The sequence below is a fragment of the Vanessa atalanta genome, chromosome 9 (genome assembly GCF_905147765.1).
Source record: "Vanessa atalanta chromosome 9, ilVanAtal1.2, whole genome shotgun sequence".
Classification (NCBI taxonomy): domain Eukaryota; kingdom Metazoa; phylum Arthropoda; class Insecta; order Lepidoptera; family Nymphalidae; genus Vanessa; species Vanessa atalanta.
Window position 1 is genome coordinate 482,962 of NC_061879.1, and position 18,705 is coordinate 501,666.

Here is an 18,705-nt window from a genome sequence, read left to right on the forward strand (position 1 = left end):
AGCACGCTAGCTAATGTGACGTAACCCCAACTTATAGCGAGGGGCATTTAATCGCCTTTTACTATCGAAATGCACTATTATGCCAGCCATCCATTGAAAGTGAAAATAAAATTGATACAAAAGTATTAAAATCAATGCTGTTCCGCGGCGTTTATTCGTAGACCTCTTTCATTTCAGCGGTTTAATTAAAAGTTATACGTAACGCAAGTCACGGTGTGTTGATAAAAACTATTCTACGTTAACCGTATGTTTCGAGTAAATGGTTTTAGATATATATATATATATACATTATTTTATGGGCATTGTTCAACGCCAGCACTATATGCAAATATCTTCGGGTTTAAGTGATTAGGTACCTTAAGGTGGTCATTGTACGGCGGCTGTATCATCTGTTAAGAAGGCATAATGATGAATAAACCTAGATTTTTTATCTTTATTAGAGTATGTAACTTCTCCTCCATGGATTCAATTAAACTTTTTGTGTGTATCTGAGCGGATCCATGGATGGTTTTGATTGGATCCGGTCGGTGGTGCTGCGATAGAGATGCGACTAAATTTCAAATTTAACCCTGACGAAGGCGGCGGCGTTATAATATATTAGTTGTCGCCCGGGGCTTCGCTCGTGTCTTAGGATGTGGGTTGTCATGTATTATAGACATAAAAGTAGCCAATGTCCTTGGAGTTCAAGTTTGCTTCATAACAAAATTCGTTAATTTTGGTTCATTGATTTGGCAGTGAAAGTGCGACAGACAGACAGACAGAGTTACTTTTACATTTATAATATTAATATAGATTTTACTTTGCTAATATATCTCCAAAGAAAACTTCAGCGTGTATACAAAATATCCAACAGATAGTAGAAAAACCGTCAACGTTAAAAATGTTACAAGTAGAAACGTTGCATTTAAAATCGACCCTTTAATTCTAATCTCTTAGCTAACTTGATTAAAAAAGTAAGCTACATTAAAATATTACCTACGATTTCGATCTCTACTCGGTTACTCAACGATATCAATTCTCTTAATTCGTAAATATAAGCGGTTTTAAAAAATTATAGCAATATGAATTTAGTAGACAATCGACTTAACTTAGGGGATGGATGGGGGTGAGCTGAACCATTTGATCGCGGTTAGGGTTGCATTGATAATAATGTCCCAAAGCTAGTTCTAAAGAGACTGTCACTTGAATAATGCACAATTGTGGTGAAAATACCGTCCATTTTATAGCAGATTCATTATATTTCTTCATAAAATATAAGAACTACTTTTTGTTTACGTTAAAGATTCGCGATATTTAATAACATTATATAATATACCGATATTTAATATTCATATTTATAATACTTATATCTTATTCTAGTAAAGTCTAACACACTTTTAATGTGTCATTTTACGAGGTAAAATTCCGTTTTAAAGCTATCACGGCTTTGGAATGCAGTTTCTACCGAGAAGAACCGGCAAGAAACTCAGTAGTTCTATGATGAATAGAAGATATAAACACATAGTACAGTACCCAAATAAATAAAAATGGGCAAGTGGATGACTGGATTACTGGCTTACTGTCAAGTCGTGACCACGACAGTCGCAACTGTCGAAACAGCGGCCAAAATACGATATAAACGTTTATTTGTACAATAAACGGTGTAAATATTTATAAATGTTAACAAGTAATATAAATGCCCATTATCTGTTGAAGGCGGTAAGTACTAAATGTATAACAATATTTACCTGTAACTAAAGCTTTAAAATAATATTCTACGCAGTAGCGCCATCTCTTGATGCTTATTTAAAGCGAGAAATATTTTACAACGAACTCATATCAGAATAATCTGACAGATGGCGCTACTTTGCTGTCTTAGTTTCAGCAGTTACTACCAGATGGCGCTATTATATAAGTATATCTGTTACTCGTAATTTCATAGTTATACTAGCTGAACCTGCGACTTTACCCGTAAATTTATAAAACACAAACTTCCAAACACCGTTTTATTCCCTGAGGGGTGGAGTTTCGAAAAATCTGTTCTTAGCGGATGTCTAAACTATATAAGGTACCTCCTTCCAAAATTTCAAGTTTGTAGATGTTATAGTTTCTAAGATTTCGTAATTAATCGGTGCGTTGTATTTAGCTTTTATATAAACTTTAGATTAATTGACATATTATGTCTTTTGAATATTTAGATGTCCGTAAATCCACAACAGTGCGATTTTTAAGGCATTTTCTGCCTCGCACAACCACTCTGTGGAACCAGCTTTCGCCGGCGGTTTTTCCGAACCGATACGACTTGGGAACCTTCAAGAAAAGAGTGTACTTATTTCTTAAAGGCCGGCAACGCACCTGTAACCCCCCTGGTGTTGCAGATGTCCATGGACGGTGGTAGTCGCTTTCCATCAGGTGAGCCTCCTGCTCGTTTGCCCCCTATACCATAAAAAATAAAATTAATGAATATTAATCTTTATTTATAAATTTATTGATAATAATGTAGAAAAAAAACTAGACTTTTATTGTTGTGGCTAATACATAAAAACAACTTCAGTGTCTAGTAAGTAGGTACCTATATAGTATTTAAATTAAATTTAGATCTTATCTCAAAGACTTAGCCCATGGATCATTTACCCAGGTACCTTCTTAGGTTCTAAAGTGAGTCCTGATATAAGTACCCGACAGATAGCTAAGATTATTACCAACCACCTAGAACAAAGACTTCGTTAGAAATTGTATGAAGTAAAATAAACAGGTTAATAGAAAAACATTTGTGCATGGTCGTTTAAAATACCCTGTTTTTAACATAATATAGTAGGTAGCATCTACAGGCCGACAAAAAGATATTATTTTTTAAGAATACGAATAATATAAAATAAGTAAGTATATCCAAATGTAGCTTTTATTACGTTTTAGGGACGGCATTATAACGACCTAAAGCAAGCAGTAAATACACAAGACATTGCTGTTTGTGTTAAAAATCATTTTCTGCCCCTCCAAAGACTGGATGATAGACTATTTTTTCACGATAAGTCCGAAATCTTTAAGATAATATTAATCGACGAATTTGTTAGTCTATTTTTATTTTATTTTATGTAGTTACGTACTAACTTCACAACTTACTGAATATTTTTAGTAATGATTTTGTATCACTTTTATATATTCTGTTCTGTGTCAAAGATTCATCTATTACTCGGAGCCGTTATGCGGTCTCAGGGATAATAAATCAGTCGACTCTATTGTATTGCATTGCATCAAGATCATAAGATCGTACGGAGCACATTAAGCACATAAATACCTATAAGTACTGCAAGTATTTTAGCTTAAAATAAAATTCATAAGGTATTTGACTAACCAGAGGGCGACCTAAAACCAGATGGACTGATGTGGTCAGAAAAGATCTTAGTTCCTGCAATGTTACTAAAAACGATACGTCAAATAGAGCGAAGTGGAAACAAAAGACTAGGAAGGCAGACCGCACCATCAGATGGGAATAATAAATGCACAGAAGAGAGAGAGAGAGAAGTATTTTTTACTACCTGTAACTATATTTAAGTAAGTGAGACTTTTTGTGCCAAAGTTTAGACGAACATTGGCAAAGTAAGTTATGGTTAATATTTCTTACAGAACCAATGTTTATGGCTGATAATGATCACTCGCGCATTTCATATATATAAAATAGTCCAAATAAAAAAGGGCATGTGCGTCTCGGGACGCCCTACAGAAGTGATAACTTGAGAAAAGCTTCGGTTATTACTTAAATTTTATGTATATTAATATGATAATGTAAGGAAATCGTTTATTGATTATAAAATATATTTTATTTTTAGTTATAATTCTTGAATATGTACAAACATTAGATTTTTTTTTTTATTCATTATTAGTATCATTATTGCCTGCCTACCACTGCCCTATGCGTAAAAGACTTCAAAACATAATAGGATTCTTTGGAATACAGATTTTTTTACACATCAAGTTAGAAAGTCCGATGAATGAACCGAGATGGCCTAGTGGTTAGAACGCGTGCATCTTAATGATGATTTCGGGTTCAAACCCAGGCAGGCATCACTGAATTTTCATGTGCTTAATTTGTGTTTATAATTCATCTCGTGCTCAGCGGTGAAGGAAAACATCGTGAGGAAACCTGCATGTATCTAATTTTAACGAAATTTTGCCACATGTGTATTCCACCAACCCGCATTTAAGCAGCGTGGTTTAATATGCTCCAAACCTTCTCCTCAAAGAGAGAGGAGGTCTTAGCCCAGTAGTGGTAAATTTACAGGCTGCTAATGTAAAAAATTAATGTATTTATCTAAGAGAGTCACGTTGATGCAAATGCAAATATGAGATTATGTATTTTCGTCCGTCTCAGTTCGTCATAAGGTACGTAACTGATACTATTCATTGGGTATGGCAAGCTGAAAGTGCGCAAAGGGTTGTATGCGCCTTACTTATTATTAATTTCTAATAAAGCTAGACGCATGTCTCAACTCGCAGGACTGCCTCATTCTCTTAGTGTGATGTTATTTTGAAGTAGAATGCCTTTTGTTAGATTGATTGAAGGTTGTAGCAGTTGTAGTCGAAGCACATTTCGAAATTAGAATATCATTGACCAATCACAATAAGTCCCTTGGAGTGAAAGAAATTTTTGAAAAGTAACTTGTTTAAAATCGTTGTAATTATAACTCGATGGTACGAAAACGCAACACGAAAAAGGCAAACATAAAAAACTATAAACTTAATTTCTATGTGTGTGAATTATGCACACACTTTTATGTTATTTTACATTAGTAATGAATGTAGTTTACGTGTGTAATTATTATGGTAGGTATATCTATACGTGAAAATAACTTCAATTAATTTTATTGCACATAATAATATTTAAACATAAGTTTTTTTTTAATATGATTTTTATCTGACTGAAGTACGTTTATGTCTAATCTTATAATAAGGCTTATTTTGATAATGATGTATATAATAGAAAAATTAATAATGAAAAATAATAATAGTAAAATGTGAATATTCTAGCGATAATTGGGCTCGTATTATCCAATTTCGAACCGATACTTTTTTAATCTACACTTAAAACATTTCTTTCATTGGATTCCAAAGTGCTGTGAAACTACTTGAAAAAAATTTTGATATACATTTAATTGATTTCCATCTACACGTGTATATAGTACTTAACAGCAAGAAGACTGATTAACCAAAGGATATGCCTTCATCTCCTGCTCGGCATCGAATAATTCATACGTCGTGAGGAAACTTGCACGTGTCAGGTGATGTTCTGTATCATAAACGAGAAGAGAAGGTCAGCGGTGGACATTGATGGGCTGTTGTTAAAAATTATCTTAATACGTTATTTAATGATATATAAATATGATATCTTATAGTATTAGTTTTTAACTCTTCATCACTTTTCAGCTGGTTGAGAATATTAAAATAATAAAATTTAATAACTTTTTCAGCTATAAAATAAATATTTTATTGTACATAAAAATATATATATAAACGCAATGACTTTAAGAAGAGGGTATCCTTGTGCTATTAGCAGTAATATGAACACCCAACAGCTACCAAATCTTCGAGCGGTCAGATATTAAATTGGATCTCATAAAAATGAATAACCAAGCTATGTAAGACCAGAAATATAAGTCGATAATATGATATTTCCAAATCAATTCAATTTTATGTGCTGACGAAGCCGTGCTCTATTAGATGCTGTGGTATCATTTTAACAACATCTTGGTATTGTAATAAAAGCTTTAGAACAAAGCTTAAATAACTCAGTGGTATACAGGTTTACAATTTTAATGTCCAAGATTCAATCCTGAGTTCTTGAGCTTTTGTTGTGATTACTGCTAAACCTTGAAGCTTAGTTAGAGGGTAATTGAAAAGGGTTCTTCATGATTCAGAAACGGTGGTAGCGTTTAAATATTGACGATACAAAAACGCTTCATTGTGAATAAAATACATTTAATTTGATCAAACCGTGTTCAATCAAATGCTAAGCATCACTGACAGTTAAAGATTCCAGACTGAATGGAACATCGTGTCCTGTGACAAAAAGAGTTCATCATTTTTTATATACATTAAAACATGTATGTAATCCTTAAGATTATTACATGAAGCCTATGTTTTGATTTATTTATTTAATATACTTAAAGATAAACGCAATATTAACAATAATGTCTATAAATAAAGAAATACTTTATTATCGTGTATCCATTATTCTTAGGGCCGGATTAGCAGTTCCCCTAAGAAATGGACGTCTCGATGACCCTTTACATTTTTTAAATATATTTTTCTTGCCACAACGTAATTTAATTCATAATAACGACGTTTTTTTTTTTACTTCAAACAAAGAAAAAAAGCAGAGGTAGAAATTCCTCAAAAGAAATTCACAAATCTTTGGCCTGCTAAAAGGTCCCTAGCTGATGCAGGGCCCTAAGCAGGCATGTTTTTTGTACGTAGGTTGTTAACATTTCACGAGTGAAAAACAAAGTAAACTCTTATAGAATTGCACTGCTGGTGCAACGTCAAATAAAAAATAAATGGTAATTTTTGTTTTTAAAACGAATATCAAATAATATTTCTATCAAAAGGAATGTTATTTTAGAAATATTCCTGTGGAATATCACATATTTTTCCAATACTTTATTCAATATAGAAATCACATCGAACCATATCAATCGGCAGCAAATTTCCAGTATGATAGCTTACCAATACTCAATTCCCAGAAGGCGATGTTAGCTATCTCATATCGTGCGTTGCGAAATAAAAATATATGAGGTCGAACAAGGTCACCGAAACTAGTCACGTTCATGGAATCTTGGTTCTTATATTTATAGGAAATATTGTACTATTATTGTAAGCATTTATCTAGATACATAAATTAATTCCAAGTATATAAATCCCCTTCGTTATACCATCTAGCCCAGCTCAGGAATCCAGAATCCCACGAGGACAAATAACACAGCTTAAGGACACATTCCGAGTAAATAAAGATGTCGTCTGAAATCTACGACTTTGACAGATTCATATTTATACCGCACATTAATATTAAATATCAATGGAAAAATATGTAATCTTAATACTTAAGGTGTGATCCTGCTTGCTAGTAAAAATCTGGAGCCATACTAAAATATAATTGATTCAAAATATAGATAAGATACACGACTGATAAAATGTCTGTGAAGATACAAATATACCAATAAAAAAATTACAAGACTTTAAGATAGAAGAGAAGATTTGCAAAATTCTATTTTTAGTTCGAAAGAGTTTAAATGGTCCTATTTAAATTTCGTAAAGTTCTTATAATGAGTTTTAGAGCCAGACAACGGAACTCTTCAATAAATGCCTGAAAAATAAAAACTTGCTGCTACATTGTTGCTATGTCTGTTTTTTGTTAAAAAACATTTACATCTTAAACTATTGCAAGGAATTTGCCATCATTGGAACCATTACGTATTTGTATAAAATCCAATTATTCTACTTCGTATATTACGCCCTGTATCTTTCTTATTAAGGAGAAAAATACCAATTTTGCTTCTCCAAGATAAAATATTTGACAAATTTGTATCAAAACAAATTCCAGAAAATGGTACTCGATCTTCCCACAAAAGGACGAACAGATACCAGCGTTTAGTATAATATTGTGACAGATGTTCTGTAAAGTTATTTTTATTGGGGAGGGTGTAAATATAAGGAGATCCCTTTCAGCAGACGTCTTTGAAGTGTCAATTAGTCTAAAAACATTTTGCCAGTGAAATAGTTATATGGAGTGATGGAGTAGGTTTTAAACTAGGGTTGGTAATCGAATATTTTTGACAATTTTGTAATAATTGTTCTTCACCTGTTTACGTTTCCCTTCCCTTAATCAGTTTATGTAATATAAAAAAAAACCATTTTTATTTAGTTAATTCTAAGTGAGGGACTTAAATAAGCTTTAATAAATTGGATAACTTGTGACCTTAGAAATATTATACGTAATTGCCGTAATCGTTAAGGTTATTTAAATTTTTTTGAACATCATGTGTTTACTTATAATAATTATTATATTTCAATATCACATATTGACAACCCTGATAATGAATAATTTAGTAACTTACAAATTAAACCTTCTAATCATGTCGGTCTGTTTTCTGTTGGAGTTATTGTTATTGATCCACCAGTGATGATAGATTAAATTTTTTTACAAGATCCTGAGTAACAGAACCGTATCATGGGACGCAAGTGTCGCGTCACTTCGAACTAGGAACCGCTAGTTTTGTAGCTGTATTACAGCTCATATATCATCATATACAATGTATAACTTAATAAGAAAATGACGTATAATTTACTATAAATGAAAGTTTAACGTAGAGAGAGTCACAGTATAATAAGCGGGGCGTATGTTTACAACGCAACGATCCAATAATGAAATTATGCACAGCAATTTAGTATAACTATCGTAATTCTACATTTTCCTTACGAGAATAATTTTAAATGACTGAGTAATGTTATAATGATATAAGGTTAAACCTTTATCTAATGTTAATAAGGTTGTAGGTTGTATTCAAAATTTGTTAAATGTAAGACGACAAACGTCGAAATTGACGTTTTTTGAAGAAAACTTATAAATATATAATGTAGTATACGCCATGCTTACATATGGCATAAAGACCGGCGGTGGAGAAGTGCATAATGGTGCATACCATCATGGAATACGTGTCAGTCTTAGACCCAAGATGTTTTTAGAATACGTCAATTACCTAGGAATATTACATTTGAATTCAAATTTAACCAACGACAATAATTACATTTTCTGAGTAAATTCACTTATCTTCACAAGTGTACATTAACAAAGTGACTACTGGCAGCTAATGTTCTATTAAAGTGGCATTATCGAAATACTCGCGAGTAAAACCACTTTTCTCCACAAGTATACATAAGCCAAGTGACGTGAGAATCGTGTCTAAGCGACCAACAGCTCATGTCGTGACACCGATACTTTCGGCCCAGCGAACGATCTTGTGCTTCGATGTGGTGACCACACTGTACGAAAAAATTGGGACGCTTTCTATATTCAATTTACTATTTATATACATTATGGACTTTTTTGAATTTCAAATATTATGCTAAAATTATGTATATAGTATAAGTTCTATAGGGTTTAAATTATATGTACATATCATTTTCTTTATTAATAAATTGCACCCGCAGACGGTGGCGGGTCGCTAGTTATTTTTAAAAAGCAAGTTATTATTAACTTCTAAATATAATTGATTGCTTCACAAAAGATAAAAACATAAGAGAAGTAAATGATGGATGAAGAACATAAGAATTAACAGAAATAAAATGTTCTCTATCGTTTTTAGTCTTTTTAGTAGTGTGTGTGTGCAATTTTTATAAAAACAAAAATAATAATATAAAATATTACCCTATTCCTCCGTTATAAGATTTATATTCAATTTAGTTCCGACTTAAAAAATTTGAATATGGAACTGTCGGGTCGCAATCAATTTAATGTCTAATAACTGTTTTTTTTTAATTGTCTCAATTTATCCTTAAAAAATCACAAAGCTGTGGTTACACATCATACGTGTGATGTTTACCTTTGAAAATATCTTACAGATTTCGATTGCCCGATGCCTTTTTAAACCATAATACAATTGCTATCTTACATTATACGAAATAAAGTTGTAATTTCATTGATTAATTTGAAATTTATTGTGACTAGTTTAACAAGTAAGTGTAGTACGCCTCTTTATTGTTTAGCTGTGAGACATGCTCTGAATATGTCGTGCGTTTCGTAATGTGAAATGTCAGGGGATAAGTTCAGACGGTGATGTTGATGGCTCTAGATCTGTCTAATGGCGTATTGAAGAGGTTTTGTATGGTCTGTTCCACCCAGTACCCATGGGAAAACTTTTCCCCGAGCTTAATGTAGTAGCAAAGAGATACTTGATAATAAACGGAGACGTAGATTTTAATACTTTTTCTACATATTTGTGATGGAGTAACATTTCAAGGTCGAATTTTAAAGATAAATTTATATTTATGTAAATATCACATTAATTGCACTTATATGATAAATACATTCTGAATATATTATGATTTTTGAGAAAGATTTAGTATCGAGTTTCTTTCTGACTCTCCTCGGAAAAATCTACATTTAGTTTTTCTATTATGTAGGTATAACCTGAGAAATTGACCTTCTTAGTCTAGGTAGTAAAAGTTTTCGTTGGATAACTATTTTAGAAAATTGTGTCTTGTGTCAATTTCAAAGACTATTAATTTAACTGATAAGCTATTTCAAGCATTAAACTTAATCTATATAATAAATATATTTAAAAAAAATGCCTATAAATAGTCCAAGCTACGTCAACCATGAGAGTTGACATAGCTTAGACTATTTATAGGCCAAACCACCACATAGAACCAAATACCTTAGAGTAATGTGAGGTTATTTACTAAACTTTTGTTATAATTGTTTAAGATAGCTTAAATTAAAAAGCAAAATTTATTACACGTCACATCGACTTAGGATGTAATTGGTAACTGTAATGAGTCGCCCGGAGTCTGGAAGGAATATTAATAAGAGGGCGTAGACAGCCGCGGGGCAGTCGACGTCTTAGCCCCGTGTGACCACAATAACCCCTACCATTTAATCCACAACCTTATTATACCTTTTCTTGAGTTTAGTCATTCATAACCGCGTGTGCGTGTGCCTATGTATGTGTGTATACTTAGCTTACTTTTGTCTATCCAATCGAAATAAAACATCATGATTCTAGTATATTATTTATTAGTATATTACTTTTATGAGTTCTATATTAACTCAAATGAAAAATAAATTTATTGATCTGAAATAATAAGATATTTGACAGAAATCAGTACACATTTTTTTTTGTAAAAATAAGAACGTTAAAATAAAATGGCGCTCAAATAAGTAATTTGTGTTTTAGGTGTTTATGACTTTAGATAAAAGGCGTTGCATGATAATAATTTGATGACATACATTTTTAGGATTTTACATTGGCGCCGTTTGAAATTTTAACCATTTCTTACAAAACCAATGCGCTACCAACCTTGGGAACTGAGATGTTACGCTCCTTGTACGTGTGCTTATACTGGGTCCCTCACCCTTTATTATATAAGTATTACACTTAATTAAAAAATAAATGTGTATTGAGGTAATGGAAAAAATTAATATATTTTATTTACCATTGATATAAATAATAATGTTTAAACAACCAACTGCAAGACACTCTACCCCATTGAGGAGATAGCTTGAAGCCTTATGCTACTGTTCTCGAGTGGGACGAATCCCATATTTTAAAATCAGCCACAAAATTGATACGTAATTTCTGTGGCAGATTTAAATATGACAAAAGCAGAGTTTCTCGTGATTTCATTGGCGCATATTTTTAATATTCCAATAAGATCCAAGTGTTCCATACACTGGTATCACCTACTTCGGGGGAAGCCAGTGTTTGTCAAGCTAGTTTTAATTGACATATTATTCAGTTGAAACGCGATAGAGTTTATATTAAAAAAAGTGTTCCATACTCTGGTCTCTCTCGACTCATCATTATTAAATACACTCAACCATAATGAGTTTCCGTGGTAACACATCACAGAAAGTTCCAACGTGAAGCCGACAATTCCGACTATCTTTCGCCTAACGTGGTTACCGCTCAGGGACACGACTCATTTCCTTATTATATTTAATATCTTCATAGTCTGCTATTTCAATTAGCTTTCCTACTTTGTTGGGATTTATACAATAAGTATTTTAACATACTATTTAATTCGTTCGAGTGAAATTTGCTGTGAGAATTGAATAAATTCTAGATAAAAGTTACCTAAGTTCATACAACAACTTGTTCTAGAACACGAGGGAGTTAATATCAAATCGAATCCAGTCTTTCACTGCAGGGTCTCGTCTCCTGTTGGAGCAAAAGCATAGACCTTATTCCGCAAAACTGCTTCAATACGAGTTGGTGGGTGCACAATGCACATGTATCAGATTTTCATCACAGTCAAATAGGATGCAGAATTATTAACCACGTTATTATTGGAGGTAAAATGAAGCATGAAGGAATACCCACCAAAACCACTCAAAAAGAAAGGAGGTTCAGCAGTAAAACATTGCAAGGAACTGAATAAGTTTTAGTATATTTATTGACATTATTTAATTATTATATGTAATATAGTTGGAGAAATAAAACTTTCAATTGTTTCTCAATCAATAAGAATCGAAATTCCGAATCGAGGTTTACAGTTTGTAATATAGATATTTAGATATTTTGATTTACACTACGAAAGCTGTTTATTTATTTATGTTCGCTATAAAAGGAGTAATAAAGTAATATTTTATGAAAATCGTCATTTCCGTGTCCCATCTCAGCCGATCGGATAAGAAATGAAATAAAAGTTGAATTCGTTAGCGCATAAGCGTCATAAATAAAACAGGCGAGCTAACTTTGTGCCATTCGCCTTCTGAGGTCACGATGACCTTATTCTGAATACTTATATATACAACGACAATTATTTATTTTCTAAGTATAATGAAATTTATCATTTCCTAAAAAAATGGTGCTTAATTTACTATAGGAGATTGTAATTTAATACTAATACAATATGTTTTAATTTTAAAACTGTGTTTTTTACACTTATCTCGGTGAGAATTATGCATATAAATATTCAAGAAAAGATCTTATTTGCCATATTTCACTCCAACGCACCAATCTGATTAAATATTTATCGTTTATGTAGAAATATTTTTTACATTAATTTTTTGCATAATTTCTCATTAATACAGACTATAAAAAATAATCGGCCAATAAAAACCGAATATTCAGAATAAGGCCACGGAGGTGCAATTTGTCGGCTCGGACGTTTGGGCGCTATGCGCAGGAAATGAGCGTATTTGTCTTACCTGTGTAGTTGGCTGCAGTGATAGCGATTTATCAATACTATAAGTCACCCAATAGCCATAACTTCAATCGTAATACATTACTAAGTTTTCCACATAATACAAGTTTACGATTCATTGGTCTCAATTCCAAAGTAGTACATTTCATTAACAACCAACCATGGAGCAGCTTGAAGAATAAGCTCCAAACCTTCTTCTCAAAGGGAGAGGAGACCTTCGCCCAGCTATAGTAATTTACTTTACTTTTACTTTTATATATGAAGGTATTACTTTATTATTTTATGAAGGTATAACACTCTCTAACAAACCCGTTGGTAATCAAAAACAAAACTAACAACAAAATCTGAAAACCTTGTCTTTATAAAGAAAAAAAATAATAATAAAATGTCAAAATATACGTTATTTAAGCCACGTTTGTTCTCAGTATGAACGTAAAACTAATGTTTTGTTTTATTCAATATATTATGGTTTTTATCAATAAGCAGTGTGATGCAAGAGGAATGTTTATAACAAATAATTATAAAAAGAAGTAGAAAAAAGATAAAAATTACAACTTTACTAACCGGAAAAATCAGGACTTTTGATCCTTTTATATGACATACAACGCAAGGCATACATTGTATTACATATCCGATTTAAATTACGAAACTATTTATTATAAGAGGGATTAAGAAAGGATTTTGCGAAATTCAGATAGACAAACAGTCAGTCAGGAAGAAATTAATTAAATTACGGGATTAAGATAAAACGCCTGCACTCACACCCCACCCTTTGCTACGAGAAATATATTCATAAATTAACTTAGTAACATTTATGAGTGTTAATTATTAAAGGGGTTGGCTGATAATGTTCATATTTTATGGTTGAATGTGATATTTTTATATGAAAATTGACGACCGCCTTACTTCTGACATTTATTCGAATTATTTATAAGTTTTTGCTTTAATGTAATTTTTCAATACTCTAAGTGAAGACCACTATTCGACTCAGTCCTTCTTTCCATTTGAGGAGATGTCTAGGTTAGGGATTAGGGATAGGGATACACATGAGATACATTTTCATCTAACATAGGCAAGTTTCCTCGCTTCACAAACACATAACACAAAAAATTAGCGGTGCTGGTTTGGGTTTCTTAATCTTTTGTTAAGATGCATCTGTTCCATCCACGAGGCTATCTCGATATTGTAGTCGAGATAGCCTCGTAAGTAATTCAACCACCAACCAATATTTTGTATTGATTTGTGCCGTTAAGTATAGTGTTTGAGCCAGTATTGTCACAGGTACATACGAGACATAACATCGTATAGCCCGTCATCAGCTGTGGCGGTGTAAAAATTGGTATATATTTCATTATAGCAGAGTCTATCACTAAAGGTGTCCTTATAGGTGGTGAGTGGATTGCTATAAGGCTGTTGCTCTTCGTCTTAAAGAAATGTTCTATTGCTAGAGAAGAATCAAAAATTTTTGAAAATAATATGAGGATTTAATTTTAATATTTATTTTACAGATCGACTCTACGATTTGTGGGATCGGACGCTTCGTACAAACTTAGCCAGTATGAAATGGAGGCGCTTAACGCGGTAAGTCTAGGTTTTTTTGTTAAGCCAAGCTCCTAGTATCATAAGCGAATTATCTCTAATGAACTATTGACAGAAGAATGGGATTTAATTCTTAAGAGTTTCTAATTTTTTGTACTCAATAATCAGAGTTAATTTTATTTTAAATGCATATAAGTAAACTCATAACTTAATAGAAACTAAAAAAAACCCACGAACAAATGGTGTGCAATGGTCTTATCGCTTATAGCGATCTCCAACAGACAACCTTTGGTGTAGGAAGCTTTGCAAGAAAACAGGTAAGTGCAAATACGAGAGAGGAGATAATAACTATTACGTTTATATTGATTCATGTCGCGATTGTACTTCAATTCTATCAATTAGTTGCTTGCTTTATTCACCAATCAACATTGAAGCAGCTTAATAATAAAACCTTCAAACCTCTATAAACAAAAACAAGAGGACTTAATACTATACATAGGATCTTTAAGAAATATGTTTACTTTCTCTTAATAAAGAAGAAAAAAAGTTATAATACTATAAGAAAATTATAATATACAAAAAAATAATAGTCTGTAATGTCCCACTGTTGAGCTTAGATCTCTTCTGTCATAATTTATATATACTTACTTTTATAATACTTCAAATATAAAGTTATCAACTTGTAAATGAGGTCTGCGTATGAGCGATTATGCTACGCTCTATGTAGTATGTATGTAAAGGTATATTACACATATAACTACAAAAAATTAGTGCACAGTATTTTGGTGTTAAAGGTGATTGAGTCTAGATAATAATAGACGGGAGAAATACCACATCTTCTTTCGCAATGCTTACAATGCAATCTTGGGGTGACGTCACTATTCACTAGCAAGTAGTCTGCCACTCCATCTGCCTTTCTACTAAAATAAGAAACGTTAAAATCATATCATACGATGCACCCCACGTGTAATATGCGATTACAAATACAAATTCTGCGCGTCCCGTCGTCGTCTAAGCTGAGATTGATAAGGTTTGTGGGATTAGGTCCCCTTGTTATAACCATAATTTACCGATATCGATAATCGGATGAAAGCTTTGAATACATTTGAATACCATATTACGAATACGTTCTAGATTAACATGGAAATAAAGTGTCGTATAATTTAATCTTACTAATATGATAAATACACAAGTACGTGTCTATCTGTTGCTCTTTCACAGCCAATTCACTGAAAGAATTGGTGTGAAACAAGCTTAAACTCCAAGGAAGGACATAGATTATTTTTTTATGCCTTATATCTGACGATCGACGCTTAAAACGCGAACGAAGCCACGGACGGCAACTAGTATTATAATTGTGTATGTGAGTTTGTTTGTTACACTTTCTCGTCGGAGCTACTGAATCAATTATTATTAAGTTTTGAATGCACCTCGTCCGAAAGACATAACTTAACACCTGTCTCTTATTATACTGTGTTTTTTTAATGGTGATATATTTGTGTCTTAAATATTAAACTTTTTCTTATTCTTACTCATATATGTCCTTGGAGTTCAAGATTGCTTGATATCTAATAACAGCAAATTCCATTTAGAGGTCAAACAGAGTTACTTTCGCATTTATAATATTAGTATAGACTTATCTTTAGGGTATATTTAAATAAATATACGTATATGACTTTCCTCAAACGTATTAAGCTGAATTTCTTAACATTCAAATAAGTAAATGAATATTATATTTAATAAAACAACGCCCTACAGTCACGAACAATACTCGCCCAAGTTACAAAGTTAATTGTATAAAAGGCATCTCCACCGTATATGGCGTCAGAGCCATTGTTTACAATTTATGGCAATTACCGGCAGGACAGGCGCCAAACCATGCCGGTAGCGTATTTATTGTCTAACAAGGTAATGCTGATATTCTGATAGCGTATTCGGTACACAACTCGACGATGATTTCGAACGTGAAATGTCAAAAGCAATCGATATTCATTTTCGATAAATTTGTTTGTATTGTTAAAGTTAATGGACGTAAGTGCCATTTATAGTGGCATTATATATATATATGTATATTAATATGATATATATACTCATTGTTATATTAGTATCTTCATAAACAAGTTATCCGTGCCTTTGGTGTATCTTATCTTCAATCTGTTTTTGAGTTTTATACATTGTACGAAATGGTATTTATATGCAGTAAAACTGTGAATCCGACTTCATTGACTCATGTTTCCTTAAAGTATTTGTTAATAATAAAAGTTATAATTATAACTCATTTTAAACGCAAGTAGTCGTAAAATGATTCCTTATATTTTCTGAGAGCTTATGGTTTACAGCAGTGTAATATCTACTGTCATTTAGGTCTGTCTATCATTGTTGATTGTGCACAAGAGACGTAGCTTCTATACGCATTGTGATCCATACACAATGCACACGATCCTCCTTGAACCAGATACGATGCAAAATCGGGCAGCCGCATCAGAACCTTGAACACTTTATTATATTCAATTCTGATTCAATAGCTTCAAGACACTGTATAAAACAAAATACTTCTGCTATATTTACGCTTGGATCTTTTAAACCACGCAACGGATTTTAATGGGGTTTTCATCAGTAAACGGAGTGATTCCAGAGGTAGGTTCATATTTATTATACACTAGCGACCCGCCCCGGCTTCGCATGGGTACAATGCTGATACTAAATATACTAAAAAATGTCTTACAACGTTCAGGTTATGTCCCTGCGTTTTAAATCTGTAATATCTTCGAAAATATTCGTTTAAATTACATGCTAAAAAGAGCCACATTAATCTATATCAAATGCACAATGTATTAAAGGTACTTAATTGGATTAGGATTAATGCTGTATTGCTTAAAATCGATTCGAAAATAAGTCATTATTTTCCGTAAAAAGTAAAGGATAAAAATAGTTATTGTGGGTTATCCGTAAGAGATAGATATATACTATCGCGGACTTTTTTGAAGAACTTCTGAAGGTGTACAATACTGTAATACATTATTTTGATCTATACATATAAACCTTTCTCAATCTGTTTATTAAAAAACCGCATCAAAATCCCTTGTGCAATTTTAAAGAACAAACCATACATAGGAACATACAGCGGTAAGCGACTTTATTTTATACGATGTAATGAAGCATCTTATTGTAGAGAAACGCTGAGAATTTCAACTTTTTCTGGACGAAAAAAAGAAAAACATTGTTTTATTATTCTACAATTTAAAAATTGTACAGTGCTCGTGTGAAGCTGCGACGGAAAGCTAGTTTTGTATAAGACGTCTTTTGTTAGTTTACGATCGAATTTATTATGGAGCGTTCAGAATATTCTCGCTGTACGTTATGGTGTACAATGTTGGACATAAAGTGGCGTTTATAGTTTTACTGTCCGTCTTAAAATAACAAGTTCTCGCGTATCTGTAATCGCATATTTCATTTAGTTCTGAAATTGATACTAAATATAATTTAATTGAATATAAATTGAACAATTTATTAATTCGCAAGGCGTCTTTAAATACTTATTTTAAATTACATTCTTATTGGAATAAAATATATTACATATAAATATATATAATATAATATAAATATATATTTATTAGAACTATATTTCACAAATACGACATATTTCGGAAAGACACCTGGACAAATATAATTTGAAACTAGAATTTCTAGTGCCATCTTTTATATTTTCTCTGTTGTAAGAAAGAAACAAAAATCCTGTTGGAAATGAACGTGTCTATTAACAGATGAAACTCCCGACAAGCCTTATAGTTTTTAGCAATGGAGTTTTTATCATCAGTGTACTTTATAAAAAAGTAATTTAAAAAAAAAACAATTTATGTTTTGTCTCTTTCCCACTTCATATAACTCTTACGTGTGACAATGACAAATGCACAAGCAAGCATTCGACATTATGTAATATTTATTAACACGGCAGAGATTTTGTCGAAGATAAAGACTAACACTCAATATATCCCATATTGAGTATTAATTAGCATTATAATGTGTGTCAAAGAGAGTTATTTATTGTTTTTTTTTAGTTTCCACAAGAAGACAAATTTGGCATAGCTATGGTAACACTAATCAACTAATGAAGACGGTTAAGAAATACTAATGTCAGGCGCCTACTTCTTAAATTCTCCTATTAAGTTCTAAAATGGCTTACGATAATTTTAGTACAATAATGATGATGATGAATGTCCTATGTCACCTAAAAGGGACAGAGGGCGTCCACAGATGTCCTCCATC

General features: G+C 32.2%; 1 long non-coding RNA gene across 1 annotated transcript in view; it reads left to right on the plus strand.

The window, feature by feature from the left end:
• Window positions 1-18,705, plus strand: part of LOC125066618 — a 77,768-nt gene that overhangs the window by 17,875 nt on the left and 41,188 nt on the right. The window contains exon 2 of the long non-coding RNA XR_007119688.1: window positions 14,409-14,481. This is a non-coding gene — a long non-coding RNA (uncharacterized LOC125066618). The remainder of the gene's footprint in view (window positions 1-14,408; window positions 14,482-18,705) is intronic.